Below are 13,585 nucleotides of genomic sequence, written 5' to 3'. Positions count from 1 at the left end.
TGAGCCATTAATGTCTGTGTGTCCCTCGTGTGACGTCACTCCACATCGAACAGCCCCCCTCATTAATAATCATGAAGAATAATCATGAAGAGGTGACTTCCTCCAAATGGACACTCCACCATTAATAATATTTGGCGGGTGACATCACTCCACATGGGGACGCGAGGTGCCTCCTCCGCCCTCCTCAGCGTCAACTTACAACCCTCACTCCAAAGGCAGAACCCTCACGTCACGCGATCTCCGTAACGCTATTGAGACATAGAAGTAAAAGGACGTCATGATGACTAAGGCGTTATACGTGTTAAATGAAATGAGTCTGTGTCACCGCGGCCTTACAAATTGCACACAAATTCATGCAATGAATATCACGTCGCGGTCTGCTTTTCACTTGCAAGATTCAGATTTACTCAAATACACCCGTCCTTGGACGGGCAAATCGCTAGTTGGAAATGTTTGGCCTGCTTTCGCAAACATATTTATTTTTTACAAAATGCACATGTGGCAATACACTCATCAGTTGTGGACTTAACATCAATAATGATTAAATGAAAGAACATGAGAATTTATTTTCGCATGGGTCAAGGAAACTGTTTGATCATACTTCGCCACTTTGGCCAGGGACTGGTTCAAATATCAGATTATGATGCTAGACGTGGCCAGGATTCTCATCGCCCGACAAAACTTACAGAACCAGAGGTGAAAACCTCTAATCTAGTAACGCCACTTGTGTCGTGAGCTAACATTACCCAGAATACGTTTTTTAGGGGCTTTGCCCAAAAACCTGACCGTCAGTTAAGTGTTTAATAATAAAAAAAATGGTTAATTTCCTTTACAAATTAGCGTTTTAATCATATAGTTTTCATTTTTAACATTCATTTATTTCACTTTTATTTTTTATTACAGCCACGTAAAAGCTGGGCTTAACATTTTCGTGACTGCAAAAATGCACATTCTATGGTTCTTTACCGAAAGAACCATAGAATATGTAAAAGCTTTTGAAGGGCCCATAGAGTAAATGTACAGGGTTCTGGTTCGTATCGGGATAGTGGGAGCAACCCAACTCATACTTACCTGACAGGGGCGGCACCATGATCAGTTAGGTGGTCCTCGCAGGGCGAGGCTCATCCATTGCACTGCGGGTGGGTTGACCCCTGCGATTTCCCCAAATGCGGGAAACTCGACTGTGTAATTTGTGGTACTGGGGGACTGCGTTCGCGCTATCCCCCGATAATAATGAAAAAATATATATTTTAGTCGCATTAAAGTTTTATAACATTCCAAAAATTGCGCGCAGGAGCGATAATAGCGAAAGTCATTATTTTTTTGACTGCAGTGAGCCAGAACAAACTGTTGACATCGTTAAACTAGTTACTACTATAATGAGCCATGAATGTCTGTGTCCCTCGTGTGACGTCACTCCACGTTGGCCAGCCCCCCTCATTAATGATTATGAACAGGTGACGTCCTACACATGGTGCCCCGTCATTAATAACCATAAGCGGGTGACGTTACTCCACATCGAACAGCCCCCTTCATTAATGATCATGAACAGGTGACTTCCTCCAAATGGACACTCCACCATTAATAATAATTAGCGGGTGACGTCACTCCACATGGGGGCGCGAGGTGCCTCCTCCCTCCTCCTCAGCATCATCTTACAACCCTCACTCCAAATGCAGAACCCTCACGTCACGCGATCTCCGTAACGCTATTGAGACATATAAGTAAAAGGACGTCATGATGACTAAGGTGTTATACGTGTTAAATGAAATAAGTCTGTGTCACCGCGGCCTTACAAATTGCACACAAATTCATGCAATGAATATCACGTCGCGGTCTGCTTTTCACTTACAAGATTCAGATTTACTCAAATACACCCGTCCTTGGACGGGCAAAGCGCTAGTTGGAAATGTTTGGCCTGCTTTCGCAAACATATTTATTTTTTACAAAATGCACATGTGGCAATATACTCATCAGTTGTGGAGTTAACATCAATAATGATTAAATGAAAGAACATGATAATTTATTTTCGCATGGGTCAAGGAGACTGTTTGATCATACTTCGCCACTTTGCCCAGGGACTGGTTCAAATATCAGATTATGATGCTAGATGTGGCCAGGATTCTCATCGCCCGACAAAACTTACAGAACCAGAGGTGAAAACCTCTAATCTAGAGACGCCACTTGCCCGTGAGCTAACATTACCCAGAATAAGTTTTTTAGGGGCTTTGCCCAAAAACCTGACCGTCAGTTAAGTGTTTAATAATTAAAAAATGGTTAATTTCCTTTACATATTAGCGTTTTAATCATATAGTTTCATTTTTAACATTCATTTATTTCACTTTTATGTTTTATTACAGCCACGTAAAAGCTGGGCTTAAAATTTTCGTGACTGCAAAAATTCACAACCTATGGTTCTTTACCGAAAGAACCATAGAATATGTAAAAGCCTTTGAAGGGCCCATAGAGTAAAGGTACAGAATTCTGGTTCGTATCGGGATAGTGGGAGCAACCCAACTCATACTTACCTGACAGGGGCGGCACCATGATCAGTTAGGTGGTCCTCCCAGGGCAAGGCTCATCCATTGCACTGCGGGTGGGTTGACCCCTGCGATTTCCCCAAATGCGGGAAACTCGACTGTGTAATTTGTGGGACTGGGGGACTGCGTTCGCGCTATCCCCCGATAATAATGAAAATATATATATATATTTTAGCCGCATTAAAGTTTGATAACATGGCAAAAATTGCGCGCAGGAGCGATAATGGTGAAAGTCATTATTTTTTTTACTGCAGTGAGCCAGAACAAACTGTTGCCATCGTTAAACTAGTTACTACTATAATGAGCCATGAATGTCTGTGTGTCCTTCGTGTGACGTCACTCCACGTCCGCCAGCCCCCCTCATTAATGATCATGAACAGGTGACTTCCTCCAAATGGACACTCCACCATTAATAATAATTAGCGGGTGACGTCACTCCACATGGGGGCGCGAGGTGCCTCCTCCCCCCTCCTCAGCGTCAACTTACAACCCTCACTCCAAAGGCAGAACCCTCACGTCACGCGATCTCCGTAACGCTATTGAGACATAGAAGTAAAAGGACGTCATGATGACTAAGGCGTTATACGTGTTAAATGAAATAAGTCTGTGTCACCGCGGCCTTACAAATTGCACACAAATTCATGCAATGAATATCACGTCGCGGTCTGCTTTTCACTTGCAAGATTCAGATTTACTCAAATACACCCGTCCTTGGACGGGCAAAGCGCTAGTTGGAAATGTTTGGCCTGCTCCCGCAAACATATTTATTTTTTACAAAATGCACATGTGGAAATACACTCATCAGTTGTGGAGTTAACATCAATAATGATGAAATGAAAGAACATGATAATTTATTTTCGCATGGGTCAAGGAGACTGTTTGATCATACTTCGCCACTTTGCCCAGGGACTGGTTCAAATATCAGATTATGATGCTAGATGTGGCCAGGATTCTCATCGCCCGACAAAACTTACAGAACCAGAGGTGAAAACCTCTAATCTAGAGACGCCACTTGCCCGTGAGCTAACATTACCCAGAATAAGTTTTTTAGGGGCTTTGCCCAAAAACCTGACCGTCAGTTAAGTGTTTAATAATTAAAAAATGGTTAATTTCCTTTACATATTAGCGTTTTAATCATATAGTTTCATTTTTAACATTCATTTATTTCACTTTTATGTTTTATTACAGCCACGTAAAAGCTGGGCTTAAAATTTTCGTGACTGCAAAAATTCACAACCTATGGTTCTTTACCGAAAGAACCATAGAATATGTAAAAGCCTTTGAAGGGCCCATAGAGTAAAGGTACAGAATTCTGGTTCGTATCGGGATAGTGGGAGCAACCCAACTCATACTTACCTGACAGGGGCGGCACCATGATCAGTTAGGTGGTCCTCCCAGGGCAAGGCTCATCCATTGCACTGCGGGTGGGTTGACCCCTGCGATTTCCCCAAATGCGGGAAACTCGACTGTGTAATTTGTGGGACTGGGGGACTGCGTTCGCGCTATCCCCCGATAATAATGAAAATATATATATATATTTTAGCCGCATTAAAGTTTGATAACATGGCAAAAATTGCGCGCAGGAGCGATAATGGTGAAAGTCATTATTTTTTTTACTGCAGTGAGCCAGAACAAACTGTTGCCATCGTTAAACTAGTTACTACTATAATGAGCCATGAATGTCTGTGTGTCCTTCGTGTGACGTCACTCCACGTCCGCCAGCCCCCCTCATTAATGATCATGAACAGGTGACTTCCTCCAAATGGACACTCCACCATTAATAATAATTAGCGGGTGACGTCACTCCACATGGGGGCGCGAGGTGCCTCCTCCCCCCTCCTCAGCGTCAACTTACAACCCTCACTCCAAAGGCAGAACCCTCACGTCACGCGATCTCCGTAACGCTATTGAGACATAGAAGTAAAAGGACGTCATGATGACTAAGGCGTTATACGTGTTAAATGAAATAAGTCTGTGTCACCGCGGCCTTACAAATTGCACACAAATTCATGCAATGAATATCACGTCGCGGTCTGCTTTTCACTTGCAAGATTCAGATTTACTCAAATACACCCGTCCTTGGACGGGCAAAGCGCTAGTTGGAAATGTTTGGCCTGCTCCCGCAAACATATTTATTTTTTACAAAATGCACATGTGGAAATACACTCATCAGTTGTGGAGTTAACATCAATAATGATGAAATGAAAGAACATGATAATTTATTTTCGCATGGGTCAAGGAGACTGTTTGATCATACTTCGCCACTTTGCCCAGGGACTGGTTCAAATATCAGATTATGATGCTAGATGTGGCCAGGATTCTCATCGCCCGACAAAACTTACAGAACCAGAGGTGAAAACCTCTAATCTAGTAACGCCATTGTGTCGTGAGCTAACATTACCCAGAATACGTTTTTTAGGGGCTTTGCCCAAAAACCTGACCGTCAGTTAAGTGTTTAATAATAAAAAAAAATTGTTAATTTCCTTTACTAATTAGCGTTTTAATCACGTAGTTTTCATTTTTAACATTCATTTATTTCACTTTTATTTTTAATTACAGCCACGTAAAAGCTGGGGTTAACATTTTCGTGACTGCAAAAATGCACATTCTATGGTTTTTTACCGAAAGAACATAGAATATGTGAAAGCTTTTGAAGGGCCCATAGAGTAAAGGTACAGGGTTCTGGTTCGTATCGTGATAGTGGGAGCAACCCAACCCATACTTACCTGACAGGGGCAGCACCATGATCAGTTAGGTGGTCCTCCCAGGGCGAGGCTCATCCATTGCACTGCGGGTGGGTTGACCCCTGCGATTTCCCCAAATGCGGGAAACTCGACTGTGTAATTTGTGGTACTGGGGGACTGCGTTCGCGCTATCCCCCGATAATAATGAAACAATATATATGTTAGTCGCATTAAACTTTTATAACATGCAAAAAATTACGCGCAGGAGCGATAATGGCGAAAGTCATTATTTTTTTGACTGGAGTGAGCCAGAACAAACTGTTGACATCGTTAAACTAGTTACTACTATAATGAGCCATGAATGTCTGTGTGTCCCTCGTGTGACGTCACTCCACGTCGGTCAGCCCCCCTCATTAATGATCATGAACAGGTGACGTCCTCCACATGGTGCCCCGTCATTAATAACCATAAGCGGGTGACGTCACTCCACATCGAACAACCCCCCTCATTAATAATCATGAAGAATAATCATGAAGAGGTGACTTCATCCAAATGGACACTCCACCATTAATAATATTTGGTGGGTGACGTCACTCCACATGGGGGCGCGAGGTGCCTCCTCCCCCCTCCTCAGCGTCAACTTACAACCCTCACTCCAAAGGCAGAACCCTCACGTCACGCGATCTCCGTAACGCTATTGAGACATAGAAGTAAAAGGATGTCATGATGACTAAGGCGTTATACGTGTTAAATGAAATAAGTCTGTGTCACCGCGGCCTTACAAATTGCACACAAATTCATGCAATGAATATCACGTCGCGGTCTGCTTTTCACTTGCAAGATTCAGATTTACTCAAATACACCCGTCCTTGGACGGGCAAAACGCTAGTTGGAAATGTTTGGCCTGCTTTCGCAAACATATTTATTTTTTACAAAATGCACATGTGGCAATACACTCATCAGTTGTGAAGTTAACATCAATAATGATTAAATGAAAGAACATGAGAATTTTTTTCGCATGGGTCAAGGAGACTGTTTGATCATACTTCGCCACTTTGGCCAGGGACTGGTTCAAATATCAGATTATGATGCTAGATGTGGCCAGGATTCTCATCGCCCGACAAAACTTACAGAACCAAAGGTGAAAACCTCTAATCTAGTAACTTCACTTGTGTCGTGAGCTAACATTACCCAGAATACGTTTTTTAGGGGCTTTGCCCAAAAACCTGACCGTCAGTTAAGTGTTTAATAATAAAAAAAATTGTTAATTTCCTTTACAAATTAGCGTTTTAATCATATAGTTTTCATTTTTAACATTCATTTATTTCACTTTTATTTTTTATTACAGCCACGTAAAAGCTGGGCTTAACATTTTCGTGACTGCAAAAATGCACATTCTATGGTTCTTTACTGAAAGAACCATAGAATATGTAAAAGCTTTTGAAGGGCCCATAGAGTAAAGGTACAGGGTTCTGGTTCGTATCGGGATAGTGGGAGCAACCCAACTCATACTTACCTGACAGGGGCGGCACCATGATCAGTTAGGTGGTCCTCCCAGGGTGAGGCTCATCCATTGCACTGCGGGTGGGTTGACCCCTGCGATTTCCCCAAATGCGGGAAACTCGACTGTGTAATTTGTGGTACTGGGGGGACTGCGTTCGCGCTATCCCCCGATAATAATGAAAAAATATATATGTTAGTCGCATTAAACTTTTATAACATGCAAAAAATTGCGCGCAGGAGCGATAATGGCGAAAGTCATTATTTTTTTGACTGCAGTGAGCCAGAATAAACTGTTGACATCGTTAAACTAGTTACTACTATAATGAGCCATGAATGTCTGTGTGTCCCTCGTGTGACGTCACTCCACGTCGGCCAGCCCCCCTCATTAATGATCATGAACAGGTGACGTCCTCCACATGGTGCCCCGTCATTAATAACCATAAGCGGGTGACGTCACTCCACATCGAACAACCCCCCTCATTAATAATCATGAAGAATAATCATGAAGAGGTGACTTCATCCAAATGGACACTCCACCATTAATAATATTTGGTGGGTGACGTCACTCCACATGGGGGCGCGAGGTGCCTCCTCCCCCCTCCTCAGCGTCAACTTACAACCCTCACTCCAAAGGCAGAACCCTCACGTCACGCGATCTCCGTAACGCTATTGAGACATAGAAGTAAAAGGACGTCATGATGACTAAGGCGTTATACGTGTTAAATGAAATAAGTCTGTGTCACCGCGGCCTTACAAATTGCACACAAATTCATGCAATGAATATCACGTCGCGGTCTGCTTTTCACTTGCAAGATTCAGATTTACTCAAATACACCCGTCCTTGGACGGGCAAAGCGCTAGTTGGAAATGTTTGGCCTGCTTTCGCAAACATATTTATTTTTTACAAAATGCACATGTGGCAATACACTCATCAGTTGTGGAGTTAACATCAATAATGATTAAATGAAAGAACATGAGAATTTTTTTCGCATGGGTCAAGGAGACTGTTTGATCATACTTCGCCACTTTGGCCAGGGACTGGTTCAAATATCAGATTATGATGCTAGATGTGGCCAGGATTCTCATCGCCCGACAAAACTTACAGAACCAAAGGTGAAAACCTCTAATCTAGTAACTTCACTTGTGTCGTGAGCTAACATTACCAAGAATACGTTTTTTAGGGGCTTTGCCCAAAAACCTGTCCGTCAGTTAAGTGTTTAATATTAAAAAAATTGTTCATTTCCTTTACAAATTAGCGTTTTAATCATATAGTTTTCATTTTTAGCATTCATTTATTTCACTTTTATTTTTTATTACAGCCACGTAAAAGCTGGGCTTAACATTTTCGTGACTGCAAAAATGCACATTCTATGGTTCTTTACCGAAAGAACCATAGAATATGTAAAAGCTTTTGAAGGGCCCATAGAGTAAAGGTACAGGGTTTTGGTTCGTATCGGGATAGTGGGAGCAACCCAACTCATACTTACCTGACAGGGGCGGCACCATGATAAGTTAGGTGGTCCTCCCAGGGCGAGGCTCATCCATTGCACTGCGGGTGGGTTGACCCCTGCGATTTCACCAAATGCGGGGAACTCGACTGTGTAATTTGTGGTATTGGGGGACTGCGTTCGCGCTATCCCCCGATAATAATGAAAAAATATATATTTTAGTCGCATTAAACTTTTATAACATGCAAAAAATTGCGCACAGGAGCGATAATGGCGAAAGTCATCATTTTTTTGACTGCAGTGAGCCAGAACAAACTGTTGACATCGTTAAACTAGTTACTACTATAATGAGCCATGAATGTCTGTGTGTCCCTCGTGTGACGTCACTCCACGTCGGCCAGCCCCCCTCATTAATGATCATGAACAGGTGACGTCCTCCACATGGTGCCCCGTCATTAATAACCATAAGCGGGTGACGTCACTCCACATCGAACAACCCCCCTCATTAATAATCATGAAGAATAATCATGAAGAGGTGACTTCATCCAAATGGACACTCCACCATTCATAATAATTAGCGGTTGACGTCACTCCACATGGGGGCGCGAGGTGCCTCCTCCCCCCTCCTCAGCGTCAACTTACAACCCTCACTCCAAAGGCAGAACCCTCACGTCACGCGATCTCCGTAACGCTATTGAGACATAGAAGTAAAAGGACGTCATGATGACTAAGGCGTTATACGTGTTAAATGAAATAAGTCTGTGTCACCGCGGCCTTACAAATTGCACACAAATTCATGCAATGAATATCACGTCGCGGTCTGCTTTTCACTTGCAAGATTCAGATTTACTCAAATACACCCGTCCTTGGACGGGCAAAGCGCTAGTTGGAAATGTTTGGCCTGCTTTCGCAAACATATTTATTTTTTACAAAATGCACATGTGGCAATACACTCATCAGTTGTGGAGTTAACATCAATAATGATTAAATGAAAGAACATGAGAATTTATTTTCGCATGGGTCAAGGAGACTGTTTGATCATACTTCGCCACTTTGGCCAGGGACTGGTTCAAATATCAGATTATGATGCTAGATGTGGCCAGGATTCTCATCGCCCGACAAAACTTACAGAACCAGAGGTGAAAACCTCTAATCTAGTAACTTCACTTGTGTCGTGAGCTAACATTACCCAGAATACGTTTTTTAGGGGCTTTGCCCAAAAACCTGACCGTCAGTTAAGTGTTTAATAATAAAAAAAATGTTAATTTCCTTTACAAATTAGCGTTTTAATCATATAGTTTTCATTTTTAGCATTCATTTATTTCACTTTTATTTTTTATTTCAGCCACGTAAAAGCTGGGCTTAACATTTTCGTGACTGCAAAAATGCACATTCTATGGTTCTTTACCGAAAGAACCATAGAATATGTAAAAGCTTTTGAAGGGCCTATAGAGTAAAGGTACAGGGTTCTGGTTCGTATCGGGATAGTGGGAGCAACCCAACTCATACTTACCTGACAGGGGCGGCACCATGATCAGTTAGGTGGTCCTCCCAGGGCGAGGCTCATCCATTGCACTGCGGGTGGGTTGACCCCTGCGATTTCCCCAAATGCGGGAAACTCGACTGTGTAATTTGTGGTACTGGGGGGACTGCGTTCGCGCTATCCCCCGATAATAATGAAAAAATATATATGTTAGTCGCATTAAACTTTTATAACATGCAAAAAATTGCGCGCAGGAGCGATAATGGCGAAAGTCATTATTTTTTTGACTGCAGTGAGCCAGAATAAACTGTTGACATCGTTAAACTAGTTACTACTATAATGAGCCATGAATGTCTGTGTGTCCCTCGTGTGACGTCACTCCACGTCGGCCGGCCCCCCTCATTAATGATCATGAACAGGTGACGTCCTCCACATGGTGCCCCGTCATTAATAACCATAAACGGGTGACGTCACTCCACATCGAACAACCCCCCTCATTAATAATCATGAAGAATAATCATGAAGAGGTGACTTCATCCAAATGGACACTCCACCATTAATAATAATTAGCGGTTGACGTCACTCCACATGGGGGCGCGAGGTGCCTCCTCCCCCCTCCTCAGCGTCAACTTACAACCCTCACTCCAAAGGCAGAACCCTCACGTCACGCGATCTCCGTAACGCTATTGAGACATAGAAGTAAAAGGACGTCATGATGACTAAGGCGTTATACGTGTTAAATGAAATAAGTCTGTGTCACCGCGGCCTTACAAATTGCACACAAATTCATGCAATGAATATCACGTCGCGGTCTGCTTTTCACTTGCAAGATTCAGATTTACTCAAATACACCCGTCCTTGGACGGGCAAAGCGCTAGTTGGAAATGTTTGGCCTGCTTTCGCAAACATATTTATTTTTTACAAAATGCACATGTGGCAATACACTCATCAGTTGTGGAGTTAACATCAATAATGATTAAATGAAAGAACATGAGAATTTATTTTCGCATGGGTCAAGGAGACTGTTTGATCATACTTCGCCACTTTGGCCAGGGACTGGTTCAAATATCAGATTATGATGCTAGATGTGGCCAGGATTCTCATCGCCCGACAAAACTTACAGAACCAGAGGTGAAAACCTCTAATCTAGTAACTTCACTTGTGTCGTGAGCTAACATTACCCAGAATACGTTTTTTAGGGGCTTTGCCCAAAAACCTGACCGTCAGTTAAGTGTTTAATAATAAAAAAAATGTTAATTTCCTTTACAAATTAGCGTTTTAATCATATAGTTTTCATTTTTAGCATTCATTTATTTCACTTTTATTTTTTATTTCAGCCACGTAAAAGCTGGGCTTAACATTTTCGTGACTGCAAAAATGCACATTCTATGGTTCTTTACCGAAAGAACCATAGAATATGTAAAAGCTTTTGAAGGGCCTATAGAGTAAAGGTACAGGGTTCTGGTTCGTATCGGGATAGTGGGAGCAACCCAACTCATACTTACCTGACAGGGGCGGCACCATGATCAGTTAGGTGGTCCTCCCAGGGCGAGGCTCATCCATTGCACTGCGGGTGGGTTGACCCCTGCGATTTCCCCAAATGCGGGAAACTCGACTGTGTAATTTGTGGTACTGGGGGGACTGCGTTCGCGCTATCCCCCGATAATAATGAAAAAATATATATTAGTTGCAAATATATATTAGTTGCAAATATATATTAGTCGCATTAAACTTTTATAACATGCAAAAAATTGCGCGCAGGAGCGATAATGGCGAAAGTCATTATTTTTTTGACTGCAGTGAGCCAGAATAAACTGTTGACATCGTTAAACTAGTTACTACTATAATGAGCCATGAATGTCTGTGTGTCCCTCGTGTGACGTCACTCCACGTCGGCCAGCCCCCCTCATTAATGATCATGAACAGGTGACGTCCTCCACATGGTGCCCCGTCATTAATAACCATAAGCGGGTGACGTCACTCCACATCGAACAACCCCCCTCATTAATAATCATGAAGAATAATCATGAAGAGGTGACTTCATCCAAATGGACACTCCACCATTCATAATAATTAGCGGTTGACGTCACTCCACATGGGGGCGCGAGGTGCCTCCTCCCCCCTCCTCAGCGTCAACTTACAACCCTCACTCCAAAGGCAGAACCCTCACGTCACGCGATCTCCGTAACGCTATTGAGACATAGAAGTAAAAGGACGTCATGATGACTAAGGCGTTATACGTGTTAAATGAAATAAGTCTGTGTCACCGCGGCCTTACAAATTGCACACAAATTCATGCAATGAATATCACGTCGCGGTCTGCTTTTCACTTGCAAGATTCAGATTTACTCAAATACACCCGTCCTTGGACGGGCAAAGCGCTAGTTGGAAATGTTTGGCCTGCTTTCGCAAACATATTTATTTTTTACAAAATGCACATGTGGCAATACACTCATCAGTTGTGGAGTTAACATCAATAATGATTAAATGAAAGAACATGAGAATTTATTTTCGCATGGGTCAAGGAGACTGTTTGATCATACTTCACCACTTTGGCCAGGGACTGGTTCAAATATCAGATTATGATGCTAGATGTGGCCAGGATTCTCATCGCCCGACAAAACTTACAGAACCAGAGGTGAAAACCTCTAATCTAGTAACTTCACTTGTGTCGTGAGCTAACATTACCCAGAATACGTTTTTTAGGGGCTTTGCCCAAAAACCTGACCGTCAGTTAAGTGTTTAATAATAAAAAAAATGTTAATTTCCTTTACAAATTAGCGTTTTAATCATATAGTTTTCATTTTTAGCATTCATTTATTTCACTTTTATTTTTTATTTCAGCCACGTAAAAGCTGGGCTTAACATTTTCGTGACTGCAAAAATGCACATTCTATGGTTCTTTACCGAAAGAACCATAGAATATGTAAAAGCTTTTGAAGGGCCTATAGAGTAAAGGTACAGGGTTCTGGTTCGTATCGGGATAGTGGGAGCAACCCAACTCATACTTACCTGACAGGGGCGGCACCATGATCAGTTAGGTGGTCCTCCCAGGGCGAGGCTCATCCATTGCACTGCGGGTGGGTTGACCCCTGCGATTTCCCCAAATGCGGGAAACTCGACTGTGTAATTTGTGGTACTGGGGGGACTGCGTTCGCGCTATCCCCCGATAATAATGAAAAAATATATATGTTAGTCGCATTAAACTTTTATAACATGCAAAAAATTGCGCGCAGGAGCGATAATGGCGAAAGTCATTATTTTTTTGACTGCAGTGAGCCAGAATAAACTGTTGACATCGTTAAACTAGTTACTACTATAATGAGCCATGAATGTCTGTGTGTCCCTCGTGTGACGTCACTCCACGTCGGCCGGCCCCCCTCATTAATGATCATGAACAGGTGACGTCCTCCACATGGTGCCCCGTCATTAATAACCATAAACGGGTGACGTCACTCCACATCGAACAACCCCCCTCATTAATAATCATGAAGAATAATCATGAAGAGGTGACTTCATCCAAATGGACACTCCACCATTAATAATAATTAGCGGTTGACGTCACTCCACATGGGGGCGCGAGGTGCCTCCTCCCCCCTCCTCAGCGTCAACTTACAACCCTCACTCCAAAGGCAGAACCCTCACGTCACGCGATCTCCGTAACGCTATTGAGACATAGAAGTAAAAGGACGTCATGATGACTAAGGCGTTATACGTGTTAAATGAAATAAGTCTGTGTCACCGCGGCCTTACAAATTGCACACAAATTCATGCAATGAATATCACGTCGCGGTCTGCTTTTCACTTGCAAGATTCAGATTTACTCAAATACACCCGTCCTTGGACGGGCAAAGCGCTAGTTGGAAATGTTTGGCCTGCTTTCGCAAACATATTTATTTTTTACAAAATGCACATGTGGCAATACAC

The 13,585-nt window shown here is 42.8% G+C and overlaps 9 non-coding genes across 9 annotated transcripts; all 9 read left to right on the top strand.

The window, feature by feature from the left end:
* Nucleotides 1–1,063: 1,063 nt before the first annotated feature.
* On the top strand, nt 1,064–1,227 carry LOC144733742 (U1 spliceosomal RNA). Its single transcript, XR_013588389.1, has one exon. It is a non-coding gene; the product is annotated as a U1 spliceosomal RNA (small nuclear RNA).
* Nucleotides 1,228–2,520: 1,293 nt separating this feature from the next.
* LOC144733727 (U1 spliceosomal RNA) lies at nt 2,521–2,684 on the top strand. The gene has a single exon (XR_013588387.1). It is a non-coding gene; the product is annotated as a U1 spliceosomal RNA (small nuclear RNA).
* Nucleotides 2,685–3,888: 1,204 nt separating this feature from the next.
* LOC144733916 (U1 spliceosomal RNA) lies at nt 3,889–4,052 on the top strand. The gene has a single exon (XR_013588457.1). It is a non-coding gene; the product is annotated as a U1 spliceosomal RNA (small nuclear RNA).
* A 1,206-nt stretch (nt 4,053–5,258) lies between these two features.
* Nucleotides 5,259–5,422, top strand: LOC144733905 (U1 spliceosomal RNA). The gene has a single exon (XR_013588455.1). It is a non-coding gene; the product is annotated as a U1 spliceosomal RNA (small nuclear RNA).
* A 1,310-nt stretch (nt 5,423–6,732) lies between these two features.
* On the top strand, nt 6,733–6,897 carry LOC144733846 (U1 spliceosomal RNA). Its single transcript, XR_013588436.1, has one exon. It is a non-coding gene; the product is annotated as a U1 spliceosomal RNA (small nuclear RNA).
* A 1,309-nt stretch (nt 6,898–8,206) lies between these two features.
* On the top strand, nt 8,207–8,370 carry LOC144733750 (U1 spliceosomal RNA). Its single transcript, XR_013588390.1, has one exon. It is a non-coding gene; the product is annotated as a U1 spliceosomal RNA (small nuclear RNA).
* A 1,310-nt stretch (nt 8,371–9,680) lies between these two features.
* On the top strand, nt 9,681–9,845 carry LOC144733877 (U1 spliceosomal RNA). Its single transcript, XR_013588449.1, has one exon. It is a non-coding gene; the product is annotated as a U1 spliceosomal RNA (small nuclear RNA).
* Nucleotides 9,846–11,155: 1,310 nt separating this feature from the next.
* LOC144733869 (U1 spliceosomal RNA) lies at nt 11,156–11,320 on the top strand. Its single transcript, XR_013588446.1, has one exon. It is a non-coding gene; the product is annotated as a U1 spliceosomal RNA (small nuclear RNA).
* Nucleotides 11,321–12,662: 1,342 nt separating this feature from the next.
* LOC144733864 (U1 spliceosomal RNA) lies at nt 12,663–12,827 on the top strand. Its single transcript, XR_013588445.1, has one exon. It is a non-coding gene; the product is annotated as a U1 spliceosomal RNA (small nuclear RNA).
* Nucleotides 12,828–13,585: the final 758 nt, after the last annotated feature.

Source organism: Lampetra planeri, chromosome 2 (assembly GCF_965212315.1).
Source record: "Lampetra planeri chromosome 2, kcLamPlan1.2.h2, whole genome shotgun sequence".
Lineage (NCBI taxonomy): Eukaryota > Metazoa > Chordata > Hyperoartia > Petromyzontiformes > Petromyzontidae > Lampetra > Lampetra planeri.
The sequence above is the reverse complement of the archived record's forward strand: the minus strand, read 5'-3'. Positions and strand labels throughout refer to the sequence as shown.